The sequence below is a fragment of the Pipistrellus hanaki genome (genome assembly GCF_964339955.1).
Source record: "Pipistrellus hanaki genome assembly, chromosome: 1".
In the NCBI taxonomy this organism is placed as follows: Eukaryota; Metazoa; Chordata; class Mammalia; order Chiroptera; family Vespertilionidae; genus Pipistrellus; species Pipistrellus hanaki.
In genome coordinates, this window is record NC_140503.1 from 165,828,488 (window position 1) to 165,852,749 (window position 24,262).

General features: G+C 45.5%; 1 protein-coding gene across 5 annotated transcripts in view; it reads right to left on the reverse strand.

Annotated features, from left to right (window-relative positions):
• The window catches only part of SHROOM3 (shroom family member 3), a 279,696-nt gene that overhangs the window by 70,689 nt on the left and 184,745 nt on the right, over window positions 1-24,262 (reverse strand). The window contains exon 1 of one of the 5 annotated variants that reach the window (XM_084880506.1): window positions 6,255-6,670. The exons of the other annotated variants lie outside the window; for them this stretch is intronic. The gene's annotated coding sequence lies outside the window, so the exon portion shown is untranslated. Of the gene's footprint in view, window positions 1-6,254; window positions 6,671-24,262 lie in introns of those variants that run through there. 5 annotated transcript variants of the gene reach the window in all.

Consider the following 24,262-nt stretch of genomic DNA (forward strand, 5'->3'; position numbering starts at 1 on the left):
CACACATGCGTCTCCCCACCCCCGAGCAGATAGGTACTAGGAGGACCCACAGCCATTTAACAACACACTCAGGCGCCATCCATGCCTCCACCACCCACGTTCACTCGCAGGCAGCCCACAAAGGAGGGGAGGGCACTTGTCCATGCTCTTTTCTCCTTGCAGCAATTCAATAAAAAAAAAAAAAAAATTTACCTAGGGAGAAAACTGACATCGGTTATGAACCTCCTCAGGTGAGAGGCAAGGTCTCGTTAGGTGCCAATCCTGGCACCTCCGCGCCTCACCTCAGCGGTGTTGGTTTCCTCACCTTTAAAAGCAGATAAGAATAGTGCCCACCTCAGAGGAGGGTGAGGACCAAACAAGTTCCAGACAGCGGCTCCACTCTCAGCAAATACTCAATACACACTGGAAGTTAACACCCGCCAGGTGCTAATTAGCTAGTTGTCTTTACATGTATTTTGTCCCTTAATCCTTATAACAGCCTTAATCTGATAAGTATTAGTATTTCCGTGAAGGTATTTTTTATCACCGTTTTGCAGACGAGGAAACTCGGATTTTTAAGGCATTTAAGAACTTAACCTAAAATTGCTAGTAGGAGGTGGAACTCAGATGCTAACTAACCTAAGTCATCCTGGCTCCCCAGCCCAAGACCTTCCCAGGACACTGAATTGCCTTTGTACATAAGGTCATTTTGTTGTGGCTGTTGTTATTTTTAGAAATGAATAACAAAGAGAAAACATTAGAAAAGGCTCTGATGTTTAAGAGAATAGTATCAATGAAAAAGAACCAGGATTTTAAGACTTCCACAATAAGCAAGAGGCTTTAAAAAAAAAGACGGGGCAGAGGAGGGAGGGGTGAGAGGATTTGGGGGGGGAGGCGGGGGGAGACAACCCTCTGCCCTGACAAATATTTCCAGAGAAATGGATACACCTTTATACTAAATCAGGGTGTCTATGAACCCTTGAGTGTAAAATGCCTTCCCATTCACCACTGAATCCCAGAGGCTAATAAAATGTTCTACTACATGGTTTATGTTTACTGAATGAATCAAACCAACCCAACAACAAAATGCCTCTGCTGGAGCTGGCAAAGGATAGGAAACATCTTGGGCAAACACTCTGCTGAACTGAATAACTGAAGCTTGACCAGCTGGTGTGGCTCAATGGTTGGGTGCCGACCTATGAATCAGGAGGTGATGGTGCGATGCTCAGTCAGGGCACACGCCCGGGCTGCTGGCTTCATCCCCAGTGTGGGGTGTGCAAGAGGCAGCTGATCAATGATTCTCCCTAATCATTAATCTTTCTATCTCTCTCTCCATTTCCCTTCCTCCTGAAGTCAATAAAATATTTGGGGGGTTGGGGGTTGGGGAAGGAAGCTTAATAGATTAAGTAAACTCCTGTATTTTACTTATCACTCTGTCCAAAGTATTTTGCTGAAAATTCAAGTTGTATAATTATAAAAAAAATATTATTATGTTTAAAAAGCACAATATTGGTTTGATACAGAGATCAAGAATTGTTTTCCGCATTTGGAAGAAAATATAATATGTAACCCTTTCACCTAGGTTCCCAGAGGACGATGTGAGCCTAGTTTGGGAGTTCAGCTTCAACTAGTATCCTCAAATCAGTCGTCAAAAACAGAGGGGTTTGCCTGGTGGGTATTTTTTCTCTTTGGGATTTACTGGTGCTGGCAAAGCAAAGCCCCAGTGGTATTTTGACCAGGTAGGCAAGAACTATAAATTTAGCCAAAACCGGTTTGGCTAGGTGGATAGAGCGTCGGCCTGCAGACTGAAAGTTCCCGGGTTCGATTCCAGTCAAAGGGATGTACCTTGGTTGCCAGCACACCGCCGGTTGGGGGTGTGCAGGAGGCAGCTGATTGATGTTTCTCTCTCATCGATGTTTCTAACTCTCTATCCCTCTCTCTTCCTCTCTGTAAAAAGAAAATCAGAAAAATATATTTTTTAAAAAAAGAACTGTAAATTTAAATTCCCTACAACCTTAAAAAAAAGGACCCATTAAAAAGAAGATACACATAATGCTCAGGCTAATCAACTGTTACAACCAGAACTGGAACGACTGGTTGACCAGTCGCTATGATGCGCACTGACCACCAGGGGTCAGTAGGCTCCCACAGCCAATCTCCCAGGGCCCCTTCCCCCGCAGCCCTGCCGGCCAACCTCCCGCTGCTGGCCAGCCCCCCCATAGGCTCCAATTGTGGGCCACGCTGAGGACCCCACCATGCATGAGTTCGTGCACCAGGCCTCTAGCTGATTAATATGTTCCAAAGTCCTTGATAATATTAAATAAGAAGGCTTTCACCAAAAGTACAATTAATTTTATCACCAACACCAAAACCACATATTATATTTTATCATGGTGCATGATTAGCTGACATTCATTGAGTTCTGACTAAGCTGAACACTTTCATTATCTAACTTAATCCTCACAATAACCCTGTGAAGATTTATTGCTCTCCAATGCCTGCAGGCTCAGAGGCATTTAACTGGCCCAAGGTAACATTCACCTAGAGACAGAGATGGGATGTGCAGCCTTGTCTGCCTCTGGGACCCAAGTTGTTCTAATTGAGCCAATGCTTTGCATACAACAAAATGCATAGGTCTTAAGTGTTTGGTTCAGTGGCTTTTGATCATTGTAGATATTTCTGTAACCATTACTTAAAAAAAAAAAAAAGACATAGAATATTTCCACTGATCCAGAAAATCTCTCCTTACCACTTTCTAGTCAATCCTCCCTTCTCCAGAGGCAAGCACCAACATCTGCAAGTCATAGATTAGTTTTGCCCATTCTTTTTAAAAAATATATATATTTTGATTTCTTACAGAGAGGAAGGGAGAGGGATAGAGAGTTAGAAACATTGATGAGAGAGAAACATCAATCAGCTGCCTCCTGCACACCTCCTACTGGGGATGTGCCCGCAACTAAGGTACATGCTCTTGACCGGAATCGAACCTGGGACCTTCAGTCCGCAGGCCGATGTTCTATCCACCGAGCCAAACCGGTTTCGGCAGTTTTGCCCATTCTGATACTTCAGAAATAGAATTGCTTCTATATTCTTTTGTCTCTAGATTCTTTCCAGTTTAACACAATGGCTCTGGGATTCATCCAGGTGGTTGTTCCTATCGTGAGTTTTGGTTACCGAGTAGTGCTCCATTGTATGGATGTACCGCAGTTTATCCATTCTCCTGTTGATGAACACAGGGTGGTTTCCAGTTGCTGACAGTTATAAATAAGGCTGTGGTGAACATTCTTTAGAAGTCATTTTGTGCACTTTTGTATTCTGCTATCTTGGGTCAACATCTAGATGTGGAAATGTTGGATCACGGGGGTTGGTGTCTGTTTAACTTACAACAAATCTAAGTTCTTAACTCTGTACTCTAGTCCCTCAGCCATGCCCTAGTGCATTCACGGGTTTGATCTCCCCTCTTCTATAACACGTTCCCTGAGGGCAAAGATCCCGTTTCCAGTTCCCGGGCTGCCTCCTACACAGCCAATATTTGCTGAACAAAGGAAATGACCACTGTTCATACCGTATTCCCGTTCCCTCTTGAGGCGTTACTATAGCGAAAGGAAGCACGCTAGGCATGCACGGAAAACTACGGCCCACTGGAGGGGGTGGCATGGAGGCTCTGCTCATTCATTCCAGCCCGGTGACACACTGTCCCGCCAGGAGACGCGTGGCTTCCCGTTTTCTTTTCAACACGACGTTTCCTAGAGAGTGAACCCCTCCCCGGTGATCCCGCAGGAAGAAAGAGGGGTGGCCGCTCCCGATCAAGTGACACTGTGGAAAGGGAGGAAGGTGCCGCTGCAATCGAGGTCACACGGTGGTTAGAATTACAGGATCCTTCTGGCAAACAGGAGGCAGAGGAAGCAGCACGCCACGAAACCCTGACCTTCCGAAAGAAGCCAGCAACACGGCCAGCCGCACGGCCGGGCCCGAGAACAGCCTCCCACCGAAGTTACAGACACTTGGTTTTGGTATAAGAGTGCCACCTGGTTCCTACGTTGGAAATGAGAAGTCAAGGATACATTTTGAGGAGAAAGTAAGATGTTAGTGTAAAAAAAAAAAATATATATATATATATATATATATATATATATATATATATATATATATATATAGCTCCAGGTTTAACGGACGAGACAGGATAATGAGAACATTGGGACGAAAGCAGAGTAAGGTCCTGGGCATACACAACACCCTTCGCTCAGAGGTTTATCATGATACAGCCCTTCCTGCCAGATGGAGGCAGAGCTTTTAATCCCCATGAATCCATTCATTCATTTACTTCACATCACAGAACTTACACTGCATTGAACCTATCCCTTCTTAGGAGGTAACGGAATCATTATGGATGCTCCATTCATAAACACAAAAGGCTGGACAAGTCCTAAGGGCAATTTTAACTTTTTTACAAAAAAAAAAAAAAAAAAAAAAGAATATTTGTTTTACATAAATCAAATCAAAACAGGACATTGCCTCAACCTGGACTCAGATGAGTTGGGGCAATTGTTTTCTTTGGTCCCAGGTCATGGAGGACTGAAATGAGTGTAGAATTCCTCCATTTGGATCCTGATAGGTGGCCTAGTCTTGCTTGATCCGGGCAGAACTGCACGGAAGCCATCCTCCGCAGATGGATGTTTATCCTATTCTTAAAACCTCCAGGGAAGAGAATTCTCTACAACGTCCCTTGGTAACCTTCTCCAGGGTTTTATCAAGCACATGGTGAGGAAGTTCTGATGCAGGGACCAATAAAAATATTAACTCTATGAGCCTCGCTACAAGCTCTGGCAAGGGGGATGTATATGCTTGGGCACTTTGCCTTTAATGGTAGAGAGATGTATTTACAAAACAGGCTGCGCAAACAGAAACCATTTGTCAGGAACAGATGTGGGGAGTTGATTCAAGAGGAACGGCCACAATAAATTCTGTTCCATGTGAATAAGTTATTGTTGGTTATAACATTTTTTTTTTTTTAAGTATAAGCTTACTTCCTTGTCAATGACTAGATTTAGTGCCTGGCCAGGTTTATTAGCAATTAAAAAAAAAAAAAAATGTCCCTAGCTCAAAGTTTTCAAATGCCTGGGCTTCTGTGAAAACCGAGGCCTTCGCAAACAGAACATAAAATGTTACTGTGAAGGATGACTTGGCTTCTTTCTCACTTCTGTATATCCTACCTTTTATAACCAGAAAAAGAATAGATATCAGAATTAAAAGACAAAACAGCCATCAGAATTCATAAAAATGCAAAACAACTCCTTGGGGGAAATTATTTGGGGGAAGATTTTAGCCATTGGTCTGACCAGCATGCTTTTCATTGAAAATGATCCCTTCACTAGCCTATTAGAAATAGGAAAGGACTTCCTGTTGCACCCGGGTTATCTCACTGCAATCTCTCCATGGAGATTATATGCATGAGGGCAACCATTGGCCGCCGGTCCAAAAGCGCACCACCACCTCCACCACCACCACACTACGATCCGAAAACGGACAAAAAAACCAAAAAAAACCAGTAAAGCTAAAGTACACGCGAGAAAGGGAACGACACACCCCACCCCACCCCATCCCCACGGGATGCCCCATGGGCTGAAATTCTATAAGCTCTCCTCCTCCAGCCAAGCCACTTGTATCTTCCAGCAACTCGGAGAAGAAAGAGCATGTGTCCGGCACCATTTCATTTCCACGATTTACATTTCCCTACATGACCATGAAAAACACCTCTTAAAAAAAAAAAAAATCTGCCTTCAGATCCGCAACAAGTGGGGGGAAGGAGCAGGCAGGCACGCCCTTCCAAGCGCATTCGGGGCCTCTCCTCCAGAACCGGATCCGGCTCAAGGAAGAAAGTTAGGTCGCTCTGGACTCCGCAGGGGCCCTCGTGGGCAGCGATGGATCAAAATTAAAACATTTCACAGGTCATTTCTCCTGAAAAGTCTTCTTGCTGTCAATAATCGGCAATTATTTTCTTCCTGGAGCAGCAGTTTCTGCGCCCCCCCCCCCGCCATGGAAAGCCGAGGCCCAGAGAGTCCGGGGTTGGGGGGCGGAGGGGGGGCCTCAGAGCGGAGCGCGCCCCCTGCCCCCGCCAGGCCGGCTGCCCTGCGGCCACCCTCCCAGACCCGGGCTCCCATCGCCGCAGGGACCGACATGGACACCCTTTTAGAAAGGAGGCGGCGGGACACCCTCCTCCCTCCCTCTCTCCTTCCTAGGCAGCAGGGCGCCCGCGCCCCCCGCCCCGCACTCACCGCCGCTGCGCTGGGGGCCGCCGCCAAGTTCAAACCTCGCCGCCGCCGCTCGCTGGAGGGGCGCGGGCTCCTCCGGCGGCGCCAACAATGGGAGCTCGGCCGCGCGCAACGCCTCCTCTGCGCCGGGCTCCGGCGGCTGCTCCTGCGGCTGCGGCTGCTCCAGCGGCCCGGGGCGCGCCGCTCCGGGGCCTGGCTCCGGGCTCCCGGGACCGGAGGGTGCGGGGCGCCCGGCGGCCACGCCTCCCCCCGCGGGGGCGCACCGGCGGGGCCGCGCGCGCTCGGCGCCCGCCACCAGGTAATCCGCCGGGAAGCGCCGCGATTGGCCGGGCGCGCGGCACGGCATTTGCATGTCAAAGGCCGGGAGGCTCCGGGGTTTGAAAGCCGATGCCGGGCGGGCGGGAGGCGGCCGGCTCCGCTCCGGCCTCTCCGCGCGGCGCGCACGCTCCTGGCTCTCCCTCGCCGGGTCGGTCACAAAGGTGCGCGGAGCCCACGCGCGCTTTGCAGGGGCTCTGCCGCAGTGTTCTCCAAACTTCTCTCATGATGAGAATCACCCGGTGGAGTTGTTAAACTACAGATTCCTGAATCCCAACTAAGAAGTGCTGAACTAGAATTTTTGGGAACATATAGGTAACATATAGAATTTTGGGGAACATATAGATTTTTGGGAACATATAGATACTCTTAGAGCACTAGATAAGTATACAATTTTTGGGAACATATAGGTAGAGCACTTAAGTATACAATTTTATCTATATGTTCCCCAAAATTCTAGTTTAGCACTTCTTAGTTGGGATTCAGGAATCTGTTGTTTAACAACTCCACCAGGTGATTCTCATCATGAGAGAAGTTTGGGAAACCCTGCTCTACGCTAGGGATTGATCAAAGGAAGCATGAAGGAAGCAAGGTAAAAAGTTCACAGCTTAAAAACAAAAAAAGCTCACATTACAAGGAAAATGGCCATCCTTTTTTCTCTCTCCTGATGTCCTCTTTCCCGGGGAAGTCACCAGTAGAGATGGGGGTCGCTGCGGACCCGGTAAAACGATTGAAACCTTCCCTCCACACCCCTTTGTTCCCACGAACATCGAACATCGTCTCTAGAGGAGAGTCAGGTGATTGTTTCAGAGGTCAGGGCTACGATCCTTTGGGACAGTGGTCGGCAAACTCATTAGTCCACAGAGCCAAATATCAACAGTACAACAGTTGGAATTTCTTAAGAGAGCCAAGTTTTTTAAACTTAAACTTCTTCTAACGCCGCTTCTTCAAAATAGTTTCGCCCAGGCCGTGGTATTTTGTAGAAGAGCCACACTCAAGGGGCCAAAGAGCCACATGTGGCTCAAGAGCCGCAGTTTGCCGACCACGGCTTTGGGAGCTACTGGATTCAGTTTAGGAAATGTTGGGGCGGTCTTAGACACAATTGTATCTGTTTTGTATTTATGACCAGGGCGCCCAGTTGTTCTTAAGGGAGGTAGGGTGCTATTTTCATTCCATCTGTCTTCAAGGGCGTGTCCAGCCTCTTTCAATGGAGGTAAGATTTTTTTTCCCCTCAGAGAGTACCATGCTTAATTGTCTTCATATGTCAGCTGCAGAAATTAAAATAACAGGAAGATTTGAAAGTGGCTCTATTTCTTCTTAATCATGTGGAATCTCTGTTGTTAAAAATCTCAGGTTCCATATTTAAGGCCATAAACATCCATATAGACACACAAAAAAAAGATACTGCCTAATTAGGTAGGAATTAGAAAACCCAGTTCTCCTACAGTGGACACCACTTGTCTTTACTTGGCTGTGCAACTATTTACTTGGCTGTGATACTAAATAAACCTCTTTACTGATATTTTCTTTTTTTTATTTCTTTTTTTAAAAAATATTTTATTTCACAGAGTGGAAGGGAGAGGGATAGAGAGCTAGAAACATCGATGAGAGAGAGACAACCACCAGCTGCCTCCTGCACACCCCCCACCAGGGATGTCCCCGCAGCCTGTGTACATGCCCTTGGCCGGAATCAAACCTGGGACCCTTGAGTCCGCAGGCTGACGCTCTATCCACTGAGCCAAACCAGTCTCGGCCTCTTTACTGATATTTTCATGGGCAGGCTCTCCTCCTCACCCCTGCCCCCGTACAGTATGATCTCCCTTAAAATTGTATTTTTCTTCCCGTGGTATCACAAGCACATACAAACCCATGGCACACCTGTGCCACGGTCACGGGGTCCCTGCACACATTGCTGTTAGGCGTGGGAAGCGGGGAGGCTAACGTTGACTGTCCGTGTTCAGGTGGGAATCAGTGTTGGGGGAAGGCAGGTGATGTTCGGAACTGAAGCTTTAACGAAGCTGTCAGCCCTTACAGTTCAGAGAGCACTGTGCACTCTCTCACACTGTGGAGGAAATGGGTATTAGCTGAGGACGCAGGCAGAGAGAGCTCTGGAAGCAGAGAGGGTAAGTCCTCGGTCCTGCTGCTCCTTCGTCTTGTTTCCTAAGCGCTCAGGGTCAGGTGGGATCTTATAAGGGTGGGTCAGATTCCCCTATTCCTGTGTGAAGCACCACTTTAAACTGGCGATTGAAAACACACGTTGGGTCCAAATCTACGCTCCCACACAGCCTGTATTATACCAGGGAGACCCATCACTGGGCTTCCGCTGTACCACAGAGTCTGGAAATTACTTTTCGCTTGGCTCTGTAACTTAGAAGCAGCACCAGATTTTTGTAGATGAAAGGGAAAAAAACAGCCTGTCTTGTGGGATCAAAGGTGAGAATGGAGATGAAGAAGTCTCCACAGCAACACAAAGTTATGCTAACATCTCTCTCCATGAGCTAGGGGCAAGCCCCTCATCTGGTGCCTCAGTTCCTCTCCACAATGGCCGTGCCTCCCTCACAAAGCATACCTGGTAAATGCCCAGGAGATGGTTACATATATCAAACACATGTCTGGCTAAAATCCAAGCCAGTCACTGAGACAGCCACAGTCAAGCGCTGCTGCCCTTTAGTTCTGGAATTAGGACTGCTCTCAGGAATGGTGCGTCACACTAGAATCCCAAACGGTTCATGGTTATAAAATGGAAACAGATATACGGTACTGATCAAGAAACATAGCTTTCAAAATGCTATTTTAAAAACATTTTTCAGTGTGATATAATTCACATACCCATAAAAGTTACACCTTGAAGTAGGCATATTTTTGCTCCCCTACCCCCTTCCTCTGATGCTGGAGGGGGTGGTGGGAGAAAAAGACCAGAGAGATGGGAATGGGGGGGATGAGGACTATTATGTGATACCATAATCAATAAATAAATAAAATAAAAATTTTTTGAAAAAAAGCATTTGCTGCTGCTGCTGGCAACTAAATCATATTGAAAAAAGCACGTCTGTGTTTTCTTTTTTTCTATTGTTCTTTGTAGCCCCAGGATTAAGTTCCCAGGTAAAGGCCTTTAGGCAACGTGGCTGTTATCCAGAAATCTACTTGGAATCTTACAGAGGTCAGAACCCGAGGAAAAGAGGGCAGGGCTAGCTGGGTGAAAGTTCACTCTGGCTCTGGGCCACTGTACATGCCAGTACAGCTCTCAGCTGCAGTGCAGATGGCCCTGTGGGCCAGGTCTAGCAGCCTGCCTCAAAACTTCATCGGATAACAGAAGCAAAAGGGAAGAAGAAAACAACAACAAAACTAGCAGAAGAAAACTCCAAGGGAGAGCTCCAGAGGGTGAAGGCAGTCAGCAAGCCTCTGTCCTCATGGAAGCAAGGGCATGCTCGGTGCTGTGGGGGTCAGTGATATTTGTTATCAGAGGGATTTATGTCATGTGGAATAAAAAATCTTTCAGATGAAAATGTAATACAAGGATGTGAAATTCCAGAAGTTATCAGGTTTATCAAACACAGGCATCTTGGAAGACAATGTCTAGAATAGGGGTGTCGAACTCAATCAGAGAAGGGGCCAAAATCTAAAATCCAGCCTAAATCGCAGGCCGAATGGTTTACTGAACAGTCATAAGCTGACAATGTCATAAACTGACAGCGGAGTGCAGTGATGACAGCGCGGTGCGGGCCACATTGCAAGGCCTGGCGGGCTGGATTTGGCCCGCGGGCCTTGTGTTTGACACTTGTGGTCTAGAAGGTAAATAAAAAATCGTACGGTGTCTAGCAGGACCTCCTCAGCCATGGAAACCAGCTTCACAGAAGAAGCCTACAGGAAGCACGTCGAAGATGACAGGAAATCGGTCAAAGGGAAACGTGAAGAACAGAGACCAGAAAATGTGAAGCCTTTTCTGACAGGGGCCGTAGAACAGACCAAGCACATCTCTGCCAATTTCAAAAACAACCGCTTCTTTATCAGAGACCACGTGAGTCCCGAGGGCAGGGCTGCTCTGCCGGACCCCCATGAGGATGGTGTGACCCCACGCAGGATTCTCTTTAAGGATGGTTCAGAAATGGGAAAATGTTAACAAATTTGGCAATTTTACCTATCTCCTGTCATCCTAACTGGCTGCTGTTTTGCATCAGGACAAATGGGACGGATGAGATCCTGAGCTCCTCATTTATTTGAACCTTGATTTATCTGGAGTGGAGGCATTGTTTTTAAGAAGAAACATGTCATGTAGACTGTCTAAAAAAAATCAAATGCATTTAAAGTAAAAAAATCATGGGGGCTGCATTGGCTGATAACAACTGTCAGCAGGTCTGGTCACTGTACACACTTATTGTTGTGTCACCAATGACATTACACCTTTTTTTTTCTGGACACAAGAATTCATTTCTATGGTTAGAATAATCTGACACTATACTGTAAAGAGAGTTCAATGCTGGACATGATTTAGCTAATACCACTAAACTTTCAATTCCACTTATATTTTCCTTGACAGAAGATTATTCAGGAAGTTTCAGGATAGCTTAAGATAAGAAAACTTTCCCATTGGCCTTTTGCCTCCCCCCACCCTCCCTCCTTCTCTTTCTTTAACTCACCTTGACCCATTTCAATTCAAACACCACCTACTGGGCACCTTCTAAGTGCCAGGCTTTAGGGCTATCAAGATAGAGTGGAACCTAGCCCCAACTTCAAGGAGTGCAAGATTTAACGCAGAATCTCAGACATCTAAAGAAGTTATTTCAATACCATGTGATAAGGAGAGTAGAGTGTGGTTGGTGGTCAAGAGCTTGGACCTTGTTGACTGATTTCACTGTGCCTCAGTTTTCCTCTGTAAAATGAGAATAATTATAACTCTCATAGATTTTTACAGAAATTATATGAGCTATTCATTGTGTGTGTGTGTGTGTGTGTGTGTGTGTGTGTGTGTGTGTCTGGAGGGCAGGAGTAATAGTTAGATATTAGCTGTTCTTATTCCTTCCATTGAATTTCCTCATACTCCTGTTTTCCTCCTAATCTGTAACACTCATTGACCAAGGAAGAGATGACTCAGCAGAACTCATATAACAAAGGAATTCAAGCATAAGACTTGAAATCTGGAAGAAAGCTCAATTAGAACTAGTTTTTCTCCCCAACAGACGTAACCATTTTTCCAGGGCTAACAAAGGACAAGGAGAGGCAGAGGAGGGAAAAGAAGGGGCTTTAGAAGCTGGAGCCATTCTGAGTCCCACATGGGGCCAGATGGGAGCTCCAGATCAGCTTAGGGACAAAGTATGTGAGCAATGACACCACGCAAGAGTCCAGACAGCTGGCTCAGCCCCAGAGTTGCTGGGAACCCAGCACAGAGTAGGAGTCAGAGAAATGTCTGCGTGATGCACCTAGGCAGGAGAGAGCCTCCCACTTGCCACCAACCCCCCCAACCCAGAAGGTCCCGGAGAGGCAGGCTGTATCAGGTAAAGCCATGGGGTCACAGGTGCCTGATGGGCTGAGGCGCTGCAGAGATGGAGACCAATGGTGCAACTTCCCCAGCCTGCCTACAACACACACACACACACACACACACACACACACACAGACACACACACATACACATACATACACACACACACACACACACATACACACACCCACACACACACGCCCTAGACTCTGCCTAAACTTCTCAGCTCAGCTGCAACCCCAGGAGCTGGAGGAGATGCTGGATTGGCTGATAGCAAGTTTCTGTCTCCTGGCTGAATGAGGTCTTAAAACATAAACGGTCGATAAGAAAAAAAAGAAAAAAAGAAACAGTTACATTTCTTTCATGATTGTGTTTGTGGCTCACAATCTGTACCCACCAGACAGGTAAAATGCTCAGCACTGTGCTGAGCACATGGTAGCTCTTTTCATTTTAATTTTTGTTCTGTGTACTGGTAGCAAACAGAAGAGAAAATATTTATGTCCAGGAAGGGAATAGAAGAGATGTTTGGGAGAAGTCTTGAAGGAGGAACATGAGCTTCCTGGGGTTAAGAGGAGGGGGTTGGGAAGATCGAGCAGAAAGTTTGAAGGTCCTGAAGCATAAAAAAAATCTCAGGCCAGTTGTGCAGCTGCACGTACCATGGCCAGTGCCCGGGCAGGTGGCAAACGAAGTAGATGGAGGCAGGCGAAGGCAGGACGCCTTTGGGACCACCTTCGGGTCTTAGGCTGTTATCTTGCAGGTGGTAAGGAATCATTAAAAGTTTACACCCATGCCGAAACCGGTTTGGCTCAGTGGATAGAGCATTGGCCTGCGGACTGAAGGGTCCCGGGTTCGATTCCGGTCAAGGGCATGTACCTTGGTTGCGGGCACATCCCCAGTAGGGACTGCAGGAGGCAGCTGATCAATGATTCTCTCTCATCGATGTTTCTAACTCTATCCCTCTCTCTTCCTCTCTGTGAAAAATCAATAAAATATATTTAAAAAAATAAAAGTTTACACCCATGCCGTGATCAAATCTGTGCCTTCAGGAAGTCACACTGGTGGCATGTGAAGATGGATGGGATGGGAAGTGCGGGCTCCCTGAGGTTGACCACATGCCTCATGGGGAATCCCACTCCGGCTGAGAGCGCGGCCTCTGGGAGCACAGTGCTGTGAGATTCCCATCACAGAAACCACTCTGTGACCTCGGGCTGGTCAGCTTGCTCCACTGTAAAATGACTGGGAACGGGCTGTGTTTCAGATGTCATACTTTATATGACGCCCTTAGACTGATGCCTGTTATAAAGTAAGTGCTTACTGAACTTTAGCTCTTCTTAATCAGACTGCACTTAAAATCACTGTGACCGCTGCATGGGAGAGAAGGGTGATTATGCCAGAAAATTATAGTAAATTCTTCAGCTCGTGGTATTCTTTTAAATCTTGGTCTCACGGAGCAAAATTTCCAGGTCAGAAAATCCACTTTGTAAATCCCCTTGTCCAAGGTTCAGGCCAAGCTTCCGTTCAAACCACTCAACCTCACCTGTTGAAAAGCGACTGTAGCTGTGTGTGCTGGAGAGAGCGGTTTTCCCTTTTACCCCTGAACCTCAGAGCAGGGCTGGTGTGAACTCCTAACAGCTGCCACTTCCTATCAGCGGCAGCAGCCTTCTGGAGGAAGGTGAAGTGCACTTGGTATGTGAAGGTCATTTGACTCTTGGAAAAAGACATGTGATCTAGGTGACAATGAGTACTGACAGCCAGAATCCTGAAAGGCAAAACTCTACAAGTGACAGGTCCTTAACAGCATGAGTTCAACTGGAGTATGCTCAAATACTGGCCCGTCCTTGGCGGGGGGGGGGGGGGGGGGGGGGGGGGGGGGGGAAGTGAGCACGGGGAAAGTTGGCAGACAGGATGGGCCAGCCAGCATTCCCAGCCGGACCTGTGCCTGAGCACCAGTGTGACCATCATTTTCTACTAGTGGGAGTATTTTCATTAATGATGTCCAAGAAGTGTAAGAATTGAGAATTGAAATATTTTCTGGGACATAGTCCAGTATGCTCTGATGGAAGTTGTAACACTCCTTTTTTTTCTTCTTTCTAGAAGAATATCCATATGCGTCTGAAGTTACCCAAGATGAAGATAAATAAGAATTTTGGGGGAGCTGTGAGGCACAGAGATGGGATTCAGTGCAATTCCTGTCATTGATCTGCAACTTGTTTTTGTTTTGTTTTTTAACAAAAATTGCTTTCCTGAAAGCCCGCGTGAGGATTGGGTGGGAAGAGAGAAGGGCCATTGAAACGGTGCTGGAGAGAAGAGATTAAAAGAGAGAAGTCTGGCCGAAACCGGTTTAGCTCAGTGGATAGAACGTCGGCGTGTGGACTGAAAGGTCCCAGGTTCGATTCTGGTCAAGGGCATGTACCTTGGTTGCGGGCACATCCTCAGTAGGGGGTGTGCAAGAGGCAGCTGATCGATGATTCTCTCTCATTGATGTTTCTAACTCTCTATCCCTCTCTCTTCCTTTCTGAAAAAATCAACAAAAACATATTTTTTTAAAAAAAGAGAGAGAAAGAGAGAAGTCTGGGGAGAGCAGACCTGGCATGGACACAGCTGTATGCATGGAGGGTGGGTTTTAAAATCAACTTGAGGTGTGTGCATCTAATCACATGTGCCACATATGGAGAGAGCAGGTCTGGAAATGGACAGGTTATAAATGGACATACAAATGGAACAAATGATTTACCTGTAGAAATCTGCCTTAATGACCACACAAGTACCAGGTTATTCCAGTGTTTACAAAGTTATGACTTACTGGTTGTAAAGACCTGCTTCCCTTACCAAGATAATTCATCAAATACACCAATAATTTTTTCAAAACAAGACACAGCATCAACAAAACCAAAATTACCTCTTTTGCTAAAGCTCATTGATTTGGCACTTCTGGTCTTTACATCATATCTGCATGTTAGGCCTTTCGAAAAGGACATCTTATTAATTGTATCCACAACATCAAGACACCTACTCTGCTGGCTAGGTTTCTTCCTAGGACTCTGTTATATGAAGTCTTGACTCCATATAAATACTTGAAATATTTAAATGGCATTAACGTTATCCCACCCTGCTTTCAGAACAGCCCAAGGTGTTACAGAGGTATAACTTCAAGAAACAAAAACAAGACAAGTTGCCAGGGTCAAACTAATAGGCATTTTTGAAATGTAAATGAGTTACTTTGATGATAAACTGCTACTGAGGCTTAGACAATAGGATATTCAATGTCTACATATTTTTTTTCAAAAAGAGTTAAACCCTAATGGTGCTTTGGGCTTAAAAAACACACACCTTACCTTCATTTGTAAACCTAATTTTGACAATAAATTTTCCACTAGCTAGTTGGCAGCTTCGTTGGTCTTAAGTATTAGCTCTTCTGGCTCTCAGAAGAATAGAGAGAAATTAAAGGTAGCTCCTGTTTGCTTTTTGGCAGTCTCACTTTGTTGACTTAAGCCAATTCCTCTCTCCTTATCCTTCCAAAACCACAAACAATCTGCTTTTAAAAAAGATTCTGGCCACCAAGGATCATGACAATAGTTATTTTTTTTTAGGATCTCTTAGATTTGCCTGAAGTGACACAGTTATATTTTATACTCATAACATGCAGATTCAAGCACTGATACATTTTTTCCCCTTTACTTTTTTCAGCTTATTTGCTTTTAAGCACAACTTTCTCGCAGTAGGTGTTTAGGGGACTGTTCTACTCCAAGCCGGATGTCAATGTTATTCCGCATACTTTAGCGCTCTTACCTAGGAACCAGGAGATAAGATGGGGGAGAAAATTTATTTTTAAACTTCTGGTAACCAGTCCCTTTGGGAGGTGTCCAAAGTATGCTTGTATTAGCCAAAGGCAAGAAGATAGCAGGACCCTGGGCAGATTGGGCAGGCTTCTGGCTGTCGTGTCTGGGTAGGAGACCAGGAAGAGCTGAGCCTCAGCTTCTCAGGAATAGCAGCCACCATTTACTTTGTGCCTAGTATTTGTCCTATGCCAGGTCTTGGGCTTTACAGACCTTATTTCTAATTTTTACAATAACGCTTCAAGGTACCTATGAGCAGTCCCATTTTACTTGGAGAGAAAACAAAGCTCAGATTTTAAGTAACTTACTAAGCTTCAACAGCAAAGAAGGGGCAGAATGGCCAAAACCGGTTTTGCTCAGTGGATAGAGCATCGGCCTGCAGACTGAAGGGTCCTGGGTTCGATTCTGGTCAGGGGCATGTACCTTGGTTGTGGGCATATCCCCAGTGGGGGGTGTGCAAGAGGCAGCTGATTAATTACTCTCTCTCATCGATGTTTCTAGCTCTCTATCTCTCTCCCTTCCTCTCTGTAAAAAATCAATAAAATATATATATATATATTTTTTTTTAAAAAAGGGGGGCAGAATGAAGAATTAAAAAGGTCTGCCCGACTCCAGAGCTTATACCACCCTGACTGACCAAGATAACACTGCAAGTTACACTACTTTAGTAAGAAGACTCATTTTTGTTGTCTCCTCGAGGGGGCAGGAAACTGGACACATCTGCTGGGTAGGCGAAGACTTCATTGCCTTTCAGAGAAAGCTACTCAAAAATCCAGTTTGCTCTAATGGAGGATGAGCAAAGCCCCAGATGTCCCCAGAATGGTCTTTTCCCACAACAAATGGAAAGTTTATATATATATGAAAATATATGTATATTTTATTGATTTCAGAGAGGAAGGGAGAGGGAGAGACAGAGAAAAACATTAATGATGAGAGAGAATCATTGATTGGCCACCTCCAGCATGCCACACACAGAGGATCCAGCCTGTAACATGGACACATGCCCTGATGGGGAATCGGACAATGACCTCCATGTTCATAGGTCGACCATGCCAGCTGGGCTATATTTTTTACTCTTAAAGATTGTGCCTTTTCCCCAAGGAAGGGCCCTTAGCTTTACCTGATTCCATCCCTCTTACCTCAGCTATAAGGAGAGAATTTCTCTAGCTACCTTTAGTGAGTCCAATATTTACCATTTACAAGCTCGCCCTGGTTTCCCTCCTGGGCACTTTACTCACATGTTGCTTTGTCTGGGTTGAGATTCCTTCCTCAACCCCAGTCTCTGCTAAGGAAATTTTAGCCCTTCTCCTTGGATCTGAAAAGTGTATTCCTTTCCTAGTGCCTGTAACATGTATTCCATTCTCAAGGAAACTTCTCTGATCCTTAACCAAAAGCAATTTCTCTCTCATCTGAATTCTCAAAAATACATTATTCAACCATCCACTCTAGCCCTTATCAAACTTTACCTTAAATAGAGCTGTTGGTGCCATTAACATGGAAACCTCCCCTCCTAGACTAAAAGTGTTTCAGGAACAGGGACCTTTCACCTCTGAAGCCCATGTGCAAAGCACATGTCAGTACTGACTCAGTTAATGCTCTTTGACATTATGCCCTAACCCAGTGGTCGGCAAACTCGTTAGTCAACAGAACCAAATATCAACAGTACAGCGATTGAAATTTCTTTTGAGAGCCAAATTTTTTAAACTTAAACTTCTGCCGAAACCGGTTTGGCTCAGTAGATAGAGCGTTGGCCTGCAGACTGAAAGGTCCCAGGTTCGATTCCTGTCAAGGGCATGTACCTTGGTTGCGGGCACATCCCCAGTGTGGGGGGAGAGGGTGCAGGAGGCAGCTGATTGATGATTCTCTCTCATCGGTGTTTCTAACTCTCTATCCTTCTCTCTTCCTTTCTGTAAAAAATCAATAAAATATATTTAAACAAAAACAAACAAAACAAAAAAAAATCTAAACTACTTCTAATGCCACTTCTTCAAAATAGACTCGCCCAGGCCGTGGTATTTTGTGGAAAAGCCACACTCAAGGGGCCAAAGAGCTGCATGTGGTTCTCGAGCCGCAGTTTGCCGACCAAGGCACTAACTCATCATCTCATGGTTTGAGTCCAGGTGGTTCTTGTCTCTCTTTGTTTATATAAGTCCCAATCTTTCAAGACCTTCCCCCAATTGCGTTAGCTATTTCTCCTCCCCCCCCACCCCAAATTTATGAGCTAAATTTTGGTGCTTATTGTATATGGCTTTGAAGTGTTATTTGTTCTGTGATTGGTGTGCCCTGTATTCCCCATAGAGCTCCTCCCGGGTGAATGTCTGGATGATGTTATTAGCATCCCTGTTACTAATGACAACTTCATTTACCGAGTGCTGTGCCTCAGGCACTCTGCTGAGTGCTTCATTTCCTTTATTCTGCCCCTTACAGAACTTCAGGGTCCCTTGACTTTGATCCTCGGCCTGTCTCAGCCCTCGGCCTTCTTTGCTGTAATATACTCCAGGTTTCTGACACCTGGATGGTAAGATCCCAGAGTTCAGGGAGCACATCGTTAGTACTCATCTGGGAACCTACAGTGTCTAGTGCAATGGTCGGCAAACTGCGGCTCTTGAGCCATATGCGGCTCTTTGGCCCCTTGAGTTTTTTGCAAAGGCCAGTTTAGGAGTACCCTAATTAAGTTAATGGCAATGTACCTACCTATATAGTTTAAGTTTTTTTAAAAAAATGGTTCTCAAAAGGAATTTCAATTGTTGTACTGTTGATATTTGGCTCTGTTGACTAATGAGTTTGCCGACCACTGGTCTAAGGGCAATCATGGTAGAGAATAGATCTCTAATAAATGTTCCACCAGTGCTTTGGGACTGCCGAGTTCACAAAACAAAAGATGCTTTAAGACCTGTTTTTAGATATATCAGTGGTCATTGCACGTATTACTAATTATCAAGCAAGAACCCTTCCCCAACCAGTATTGGGACTGCCAGATTAAGAATTCTGCTGTTTTTCTTGTAAATCCAGCATGAGATCCCCACTCTTCATTAAATGACAGTGTTCTGGGCAAAAGAATGAAAGCCTGTGTTAAGCATCTTTACTCTGAGCTTCCCTCCTACCCTCCGCCTGTACCCAACCTTGTTTATCTCTGGTCTATATTCCCATGTGCGTCTGAAGGGAGCACTGGTCTCCCCTTCCCGCACTGGCATGAAAGGATGGGAACTTAAAAGCTCCCCCACAGGAAACTGTCCGGGCCCGTGATTTATATCCCAGGTTTCCTTATTAACTAACTGCCAGGCCTCAGAAAACTGGAGCCAACCCAAGTGGGGACCCTGGCAGCTGGTGTGAAACGTGAGACCAGAGACCAGTGTGTCCCGGAGACGGGAGTAGGGGGTTAGGGAGGCCGGGTGGGTGGGAGGAAATGGCTTCTGGAAGTTTGACGGGAAAGGAGGATGGTTCTATGTGGCTAGAGGGGACCTCTCCTTTGATCCCCACGTTAGGGGAGAGTCGGAGAGGCCAGGCTGCTAGAGGTTGAAGGACAGGATTTGTTTCCTCCTGCACTTATCTTAGAATGCACAGGAGAGAGAGGGAGATAAGTAACCTAGTGAACAGTCATCTTAGAAGACAGGTATCTTTTATTTTACATAAAAAAAGACAACGTTTTTGACTTCCCAGCATATGAGATAATGAGGACATTCTATAGAATCAGAAGAGTTTATCTTTTCAATTTTAGTTTAAAAACAACAGTAGCCGAAACCGGTTTGGCTCAGTGGATAGAGTGTGGGCCTGTGGACTGAAAGGTTCTGGGTTCGATTCTGATCAAGGACATGTACCTTGGTTGCAGGGCACATCCCCAGTAGGGGGTGTGCAAGAGGCAGCTGATCGATGATTCTCTTTCATCGATGTTTCTAACTCTCTATCCCTCTCTCTTCCTCTCTATAAAAAAAAAAAATCAATAAAAAAACTAAAAAAACAGTAAGGGCGGGGGCGGGGCGGGGGGTTGGGGGCGGGGGCTGGAAAGCTGTTCCGTGGGCATACAGTTTCAGTTCTATAAGAAGAAAAAGTCTGGAGAATTCTTACACAATAATATGAATATACTTAACACTACCGAACTGTCACTTTATAAAGGTTGAGATGGTGAATATGTTATATACTTATTTTTTAAACCACAATGAAAAATGTGAAAAACTTAAAACATTAAAAAAAAGAAAAAGAAAAAAAAAATGGCCAAATACCTTCTGCAGAAAAAAATGCATTACTATTCCTTTGGCTATTATTTCAGCCCCTCCCCCCCCCCCCCCCCCCCCGCTTTTTTCCCCCCTCTTAGTAAGCTGCCTTACTAGTTACATGTAAATATCTTTTCTCTTTATGTGGCCAAAAGGTGGGGAAAGAAAAAGATGTTAAGAGTTTGCAGAGATAGAGAGGAAAAGCGAGTCTTCCGCTTTTTCTGAACCACTGGCCAATAGAATATTTTAAAAATTGCTTATCTGGTGGAGAATGGCAAAAGATGCTTTTGAAGTCCAAATAACAGACTCAGTAAGTCCTTACTACTTGATTCCAAATAAAAAATCTGATAATGGTAGAGCTAACAGTTGAGGACAGTTGTGCCAACAGGCAAAATAAGGAACGTAAGAACCCAATTCCCTTCCCAATTCTTCTTCCTACCCCCAACCCCATCCCATTTTTTTCCTGCCTTACCCAGGCGGGAGGCTAAGCTGTTTGTAAGGATGGATTGATTTTAGGGGAGGGACTGTTTTTCAATGTGGCCTGGTTTAAAGTGTTTTCTTTTGGAGATGGGTGTTTGTTGATCAAAGCGACAAACAACAAATGTTGTTTTAATTTATGCTTCCTTGAGCTCTGCAAATTTAAGGGGAAGGCTTTTTTTTTTATTAGAGGCAATGAGGCAGAATCCTCTTAATGGCAAGGGTATTTTCTCACCAAATTAAAGCCCATGTGTGCTTAAAAAAAATAATGAAATAAAAGTAGCTTTTCTTCGGGGAGTAAATAAATTTTAAAGCAGGAAAGAAACTTCCCACACAGTTTGCGCTCACTGAGCTCATCAGTACAGGCAGGGGAGGGCAGTAAACAGGGCACTTTCTTTCCTTTGTCCCCAACTTGAAAAAAAACAGAATAATTTACAGTCAGGAGATCAAAACATTTAAGACATGTGACTGCTGAAACAATAATCTTAAATGCCAACAGTAGGGATAGATTGTCTTTCTGTTTTATTTCTCTCTGAATATCTGTTACCTTAGTTTGTTTTAGCCAAAGGAGCTCAGCTTGGTATGAATATCACTTCATTAATATTAATCCTATGTATGCAATTAGACCAGAGAATCTTGCTCTGCTTATTTTTATTTATTTTTTTAAAATATATTTTTATTGATTTTTTACAGAGAGGAAAAGGAGAGAGATAGAGAGCTAGAAACGTCGATGAGAGAGAAACATCGACCAGCTGCCTCTTGCACACCCCCCACTGGGGACGTGCCCGCAACCAAGGTACATGCCCCTGACCGGAATCGAACCCGGGACCCCTCAGTCCGCAGACCGACGCTCTACCACCGAGCCAAACCGGTTTCGGCTTGCTCTGCTTATTTTTAAAAGAGGGATAAATCATCTTGACTTTTTCACTGTATCCTTAAGGGAAGTAGCGCAATAGAGCTCCTATGTCTCAGATGGGCTCTCTGAAAAACACTCTTTCTCTTAAGAGTGGAGGCCATGGCATCACATAGATAATAGCTTGAAATCTGTCTCCCTCTAGATGTTTCTTTCTGGGTGTTTATTCATCCAGCATGCATGTTTTATTGAACAGCTACTATGCCTTGGGCTCAGTGGTGATGGACTCTGTCTGACAGGCTGGAGTAGGTCATCCCAAACCAGAACTGACAAACTATCGGGAGGGTTCTCAATGGAGGTCTAGAGATTGAATGGGAGTTGGCTGGGTTAAAAGAATGGAGGTTAGGGAGCCCAGCCAGACCCAGGAATGAGAATAAACTAGTAGGACTGAAAGAGAGTGCAAAGGAGGAAGTGGCTAAGGGGGCGGACACAGCGTGGACACATGCAGATCTGGTCAGGTCCTCACTGGGAATCCGAACTCGTCCAAAGGCAATGGGAAGGCATTGGGAGATTGTAGGCAGAGGGACAGGATCAGATTTGTGTTCTAAAAGGATCACTTTGCCATTTGTACTGAGTGAGGCCAGAATTTTCTCCGGCTTTAAGAGACTCGGTATCACTGGACTTTTCTTAAACTCCAGACATACAATGCAGCAAGTTGCTCTTTCTTTTCTGTTTCAGGATTTTAGCATTACCACCTTACATCCATCAACACTGAAGCCCCAACGCCTCTTATAAAATTCGTTCTTTTCCTGATAATCTGTAGGTTCCTGACAGAGGCCCCGCTCTGTTTGGCTTTGTGATAAAAGTGGCTGGGGGGAACTTCCTCCTAATGCACTGAGAGTTTTCTGTCCTGTCAGGGCGGGCAGCTCTGCGCTGACACGGAGGAATCGCCCAGGCAGCACTTATCAGGGCCAAGTTATGACACGGGGTCAGGATGTCTCACCTGATGGTGGGGAGGAAGATTAGACAGACACCAGCAAGCAGAAGAGAGAGGTTTAACGTCAGGGGCAAGCACTGTCCTCCTCTGTTAACTTGCATCTCTCTCTCTCAAACACATCCCTGCTCTCCCCATAGAAATGGAGCAGACAGCTCATGGAAAATACCAGAGCAGGGTCATGGTTTCACTCTCCCAGGCTCATGAGAGACTGATAAGAATTGCCAGGGATTAAGTTAATAAAATCAGAAAGCTTAAAGAGTCGTAAACATCAGCAAACACCATTTCAATCATAAAAGATGTGGCAAAAGAGCAGCCAAGTCCGCAGAAGAGTCCAGCACCCCTGGGAGGGCCCCCGCCCTCACAACTGCTGGGGAAGGAAGCCATCTGGGCGCTCCCAGCACTCTCCCTCCGCAGAAAGGCCATCTCTTCTGTGGGCTCCGAGCTCTGGGCCCAGGGTGCAGAGGGAATGAGTGCCACAGCCTCCTGGAATGCCTTCCCAGATGCCCCACCCTTAACGAGTATGGAAGGTGGGACAAGAAATTAAACACAGGCTATCAATGGCAGAAAGATAGGAGATCAATAAAACAACAAAACCCAGGATCCCAGCCAGGCCACGCTGCACGAGTAAGGGCCTCACTTGCAGACTCGAGGCGGCTCCACTAATATGAGGCCAAAGGGGATAGGCTCATTTTTTCCTCAAGGCGCTTGAGGTGCTGCTGTATAGGCAACAGTGCTGCCCCCCGTTCCTGGATGGCACTGGCATCCCAGCTGAGCCCTGACCCCTCTCTGAAGGGAGATCCTTCTTTCCAAGTCCACGATTCTCACTCCAGGCTGCACCTCTGAACCCCCTGGAAAGCTTAAAAACCAGAGGCTCAGGACTAACTCTCCTCCCCCCCCCCCCAACTGAGTCAGACTATTGGGAATGATGCCAGGCGTTGTTATCTTTAAAGACTGATGTGCAGCTAAGGTTGAGAATCACAGCTGTCAGAAACTCAAGAAGAATTATTAATCAACAACTTACTGCATACATTTCTTAAGGCTATACAGAGGTTCCTCTGAAGAAATGCCACTTACAGAAGCTGTATTAGTTAGCTAGGGCTGCCATAACCAAACCCCACAAATGGGGTGACTTGAACAACAGAAATTAATTTTCTCGAAATTCTGGAAGCTGGAGGTTCAAGACCAAGATGTCAACAGGGTTGGTTTCTCCTGAGGCCTCTCTCTTTAGCTTGCAGATGGCCATCTTTTCACCGTGTCCCCATGTGGTCTTTCCTGTGTGCCTCTTTGTATGTCCAATTTTTTTCTTCTTATAAGGACACTACTGACATTGAACTAGGGCCCACCCTAAAGGTCTCTTTTTTACTTAGTCACATCTTCTCCAAATACAATCACATTCTGAGGTTCTTGAGGTTAAGACTTTAGCCTATGTGTTTTTTGTTTGTTTGTTTGTTTTTTGGGGGGGAGTGGGGAATAAAGGGGAGAAGGAGGCCATAATTGAGTTCATGACATAAATTCTTTAGATGAGAAGGTAGCTTTCCTAATAAACCCTTTGACTTCACAAATACCAAATGTCCTATTTATCTAAAGTCAGAAGTTTCTGATTAAGTAAGCTAGCCCATTAGAAAAAGAGTCCTTTTTGAAATTACATGAATGCTGGGCATCCACATGGCAACTGACTATGGGCCTACAGAGAAAATGCTCTTTTAAATGGCCAGCTAATTCCAGGAAATAGCTCCCTATTTGGAAAATCTGCCGCATTATTTCCAATTGCTAGGAGACAAGAGCCAAACGTATTTGGTATGTGGAGCCCAGATAAGAAAGTATTTGAACAGTCAGAAAACGT